This window comes from Eufriesea mexicana, unplaced genomic scaffold, assembly GCF_001483705.2.
Source record: "Eufriesea mexicana isolate 0111107269 unplaced genomic scaffold, ASM148370v2 scaffold994, whole genome shotgun sequence".
NCBI lineage: Eukaryota > Metazoa > Arthropoda > Insecta > Hymenoptera > Apidae > Eufriesea > Eufriesea mexicana.
In genome coordinates, this window is record NW_016909129.1 from 322,707 (window position 1) to 327,431 (window position 4,725).

The window sequence follows — 4,725 nt, forward strand, 5'->3', positions numbered from 1 at the left end:
CCCCTGTCCCGCTCTCTCTCTGCCTCTTGTTCGGCCGATCCTAACGACTAAATAAGTCTGGCCAATTAAAAAACTAATTTCGATTAGAGTCCCCGAGCGGCCATTCGATATCGCGCAAGTAGGAGCCGCGGGGCGAGTGGGGCGCGCGGACGCGCGTGGCGAGGGATGAAAAAGCTGTGGGGGATGGCCGCGTTCCCGCGCCGTGCCGCGCTGCCGCCGCTGCGAGAAGGGCTAAGAAAAAATAAGGAGGAACCGAGAGCAATTTGTGCGAGTTTTCGCGGCAGAATTTTTACGAGCGACCGTTATCGCGAGCGGCAGTAGCTAGGTAGGAAATATCCTTTAGCGGCGGTCCGCACGCGCACGCTTTTCTCTCGATTAATCCCAGCTCGCTGCTCTTATTTTTTCCCCGCCGGGGGGAAAAACGTAACGGCTGTCGCGGCACGATCGCCGCACGAATTTCCCCAATGCTCGGTGTAGGTGTGTGGTACCCTTCGCAGCGGCGCGACGCGCGCGCATACCGTAAACAGTCGTTTCTAAAATACGTTTGGTTCCGCGACGGTTTATCGACCAAAAAATCCGCAGAATTTTCCTCGATTCCCCGGGGGCCTCCCGAGCGAATCGCTCCAAAGATATATTTATTTATGCGCGTATTAGTATTTATGTAGGTGCGTACCTACAGGCCGAGGCACCCCGCGGCTCTTAGGCGTGGATGCTTCAACCGGTATTTGTTATTCTAATGTCGCATTATATATTTGTTTGGGGGCGTGGGCGAGTAACCCGAAGTGTGAAACACGTTGTAACGCGTAGCTGGTCCTCCTGGAATTCCATCCTGTCGGTTCCGGCCCCGGGGACTGCGCGTTGCCCTCCTCCTCGAAACAGCTTTTCGTCGATTCGACGTTGATTTCACTCCTCGACAAAAGGTTTCGTCGACCACGACGATGACGCACGAGGAAACTTGGAGCGTGTGGTAGCTTCTCGCGCGCCTGGACACCGCGGACAATTTATTCCCCTTATAATCCGTCGCTGACCTCCCTGTCGAGCGAAAGGAACGCGAGCCATCGGTTCTCGTTAAACGACCTTTCGTAAAGGCACAAAATACCGTGAAAATGGGCCAGTATCTCCGGACCAGAGATTCTTATCTTCGGGCATCTCGTACGAACGCGTCCCCGGAATTTACAACTCGGACGTTTCCTGCTTGTCCGGGCTTCTTTCCAGGAACAAACTTACTACCGGTAGCGGCAATAAAATGCTGACTTCATTATGTTCGACCGCCCGGCCGCGCGTAATTAATACTCCGCTCGATATTGACTTTCAACTGGTTCGGTAGCCCGGCATTACGGATTTGTCTCGTAATTCGCGTTTTATCGTCTCGTCGTTCGAACTCGTATCTCCCGGCTCCGACGAACAACGCCTTTGACATCCTAATTAACGAATTACTCGCAATGTTGGAATTCGAGAACGAATGTCGAACGCGCGCGCGCGCGTGAAAACTGGTTTTCTACGACGTCTCCGCGTAACACTCGTGCACGCTCTCTCACACGCGTCCGCGTCACCGCGTAGACGCGCTACCGTGAACCATCGGATAACCATCGCGTAAACTCGGATACCGCGGTACGACTAACGCGATCGTCCACGAGCAGGTAGCGACCGATACGCGAGCTGTCTCGCGTGCTATCCAACGGACACGTCGATGCGTGTATGGTAAGCGGTGTCCGATGTAAGTAGCTCTTAAATTAAAGCATCGAGTAGCAGTATCGGTCGTCGCGATGACATCCGGAGCTCCACGCGCTCTCTACCTCTTTCAACGACCATTGTAACTTTGCCGTTTGCCTAGATCCGTTCGACTGTGGTCGCGATACGTTCACCGTGGAGCGCGTGATAAACTTTGAATACCAACGAAAGGAACAAAGCGAGCGTAAAAGCGACGAAAGAGCATAAACGATAAATATATTCTTTTCGGGAAGGAGGGCGAAAAATGGCCAGAACAAAGGGAAATGTACGCCAAGAGGATATCGTCGAATTCTTAAGGATCGCTCGACGCGATTCTACCTACCTACGATCGTCGATGCGAAAATGTGACGCGAGTCGCGCGTATTTACGCGACCGGTAGTGTACAATGGCGTACAGACACGTACACGCGTAGTACTCACACCGAGAAGGGATATCTGCTATGGCTGCTCCTGCGACCGTTCTTTGCATACGAGTCGCGCCTTTCCGGATACGCGTCCAACATTCTTCGCGTCGCGTTTTATCGTCGCGAGCAGAGATCGTAGCGAGCGAGAAGGAAATATCGGGGGGGGAGGGAGAAAAATGGGATAAAATTTTCAGAAAGACCGAAACGAAAGGTTGGGCGGAATGTTCGCGGTTTTCCAACGACACGGGCGACACGGCACCGCGGTGAATATATCCCGGAGCGGTGGATAATAAAGAGTTTAGTACATCGTTAAATTATACGCCGCTTAACGATAATCTCTCTTACCCTGCGAGTCGGAAAGAGCGTAAGATTTATCGATTTAGTCATGCTACGATTCGCGAAACGTCGAGAAGACCGATGAACAAACACGCTCTGAACCGGATGCAATCGCGTTTCCTCCTCGCGTTTCCTCCACTCGGAGGCTCGATCTCGGCTGCGCCTCGTAATCCCGCTTACTTTCGATCACGATGCGCATACGTTTCCACCGTTTCCATACATTCGCCTCGTTCCAGCACGGTAGAGGCGTCGACGTGCTCGCGTGCCGATTGCTTTCTCGCGATCGTTATCGCGGCTAACCGTCTGGTTTCTCGACTTTCCGCGCTCGTCGCGTTATTACCCGTGCCGGTAACAGGCGGTCTTTCCTCCATCCTCTGTTCCGTCCGAGTTTAATCACCGAATCGCACCGACGACGATCGCGAGCAACCAATTCGTACGCGATACCGCGCGCGCGCGCGTGCGAGCACACACACACGCGCGAGCGCTTCTGGATATTTCCAGGTCGCGTTTACCATCAGCAAAATTACTCTCACGGTACGATGGCTCGCGACTTCGTTACAGACTGTCGCTCGCAGCGCTCGCCATGCAAATTCGTTCACCGACAGCCGTTCGATAATTGCCTGCGATTTGTCATTGGATAATTCCTGCCCACGAATCGACAATGGTAAAACGCGGTAGCGGGCGAGCGACCGTTTAAAGAATCGATTTGGAAAAGATAGCCGTCGATCGGTCGACCCTGTTGTACCCTGCCAATCGTCCAAGTTAAAACGCTTCGAGAATTGCTATCGCTTTAAGCTACTAACAGAACACACCCACGAGAGCGAGCATGTTTCTCACCGACATGAGTTATTCATGGCGTATATAGTTCTCCACTCTGCCAGTTACACGCATTCTAACGCCACGCATGCACGCGCCTATCTCTCTCCCTCTCTCTTCCTCCGCTCTCCTTCCAATCTCTTTCCACCTCTTCTTTTTCGTCATCTTCATCTTTTTCCCTCGTCTTGCTACTTTCCAGCCCACGCATTGTAATCTCGTTGATGCGCGCTACAGAGGGAAAAAAAAAAGGACGCGGAGGAGGAATGTGTCGCGCGCGGCATGTGGCCGCATTATGTACGCTTAGCGTGCGCGCGATCGGAACTTGCGAAGCGCGAGCAAGAAGTCCTTCCTATAAAGCGCCTACAGGCTTTTCGGCGATTCCTATCTGCTTTAATTTGAATAATCGTTGCTCGTTGCGTTCCATCGTTTCTCCTTCGACTCCGCTCGCTCGCTTTCCGCCCGCAATCCTATCTCTCGCGGCTTTGCGTCTCTTCCGCGGCGGCAGACGCTCGCTCGAGTATGCGCTCGAGTACGCTGCTGCTGCTGCTGCTACTACGGTACGTTTGTCGTCACGAGGGTTCGCTCGTTTCCAAGCAAAGTGGCCGAAAAGCCGACCGCGTATACACTCGCGCGCAGACAGTTTACGTTTTCCACGCCGGCGGATTCGATTGCCTTCTCGAAAAGGAAAAGCTGGCGCCGCGACGCTCTCGACGGCCGACCGGGTCCTCGAGATCGGTCTCTTTTCCTCTCCCCCTCTGGCCTCGCGCTCTCTCGCTTTTTCTTCGGTAACCGTAACCCGGGTGTCCCTTAGCAGAGACGCTTTCACCGTTTACCATTGCTCCTCCTCTCTGCTCTTCCCTCGACATCGTCTCCTCGTTATCGCAGCCACGAACAGCAATTTCGTTGTTATTATTAGGAACGCCCGGAAGGGCGAGGGAAAGAAACCGTGTGTTTACCCTCTCCAGAAGCCACTCGAGAAGCCGAGAAGCTCGTGCCATGAGAGATTTTAGTTTATCCTCGGTTCGCGATATCGCTCAGCTCTCTGTTCTCCGTGTAATCCCTACAATTTCAACGAACGTCCTTGTCGCTCTCTATTTCCACTGCCTCCGTTCGAAGAGGTCGCGTCTGGAAAAATACCTAGCAACCCTCTCGAAATCGAATCCGTATTTCGGATTCAAACTCTCGCCCCATCGCGGCGAGATAAGGAATTTCGCGTGATTCTCGAACACGCGGTTGACGCGCGCGGTTCCGATAACGACGACGACGACGACGACGACGAGGATATCGCGCTCGGCGGATTCGCCGCATTCGTCGGAGAATCAGTTCCGTGCCACCGAATTCGAGCGTACGGCGTGGGTGGCCTGCCACCTCTACCGTCTACCTTCCTACCACCAACGGTAACCACCAACGGCTAGCGACGTAGCTCGCGCAGCCTCTCC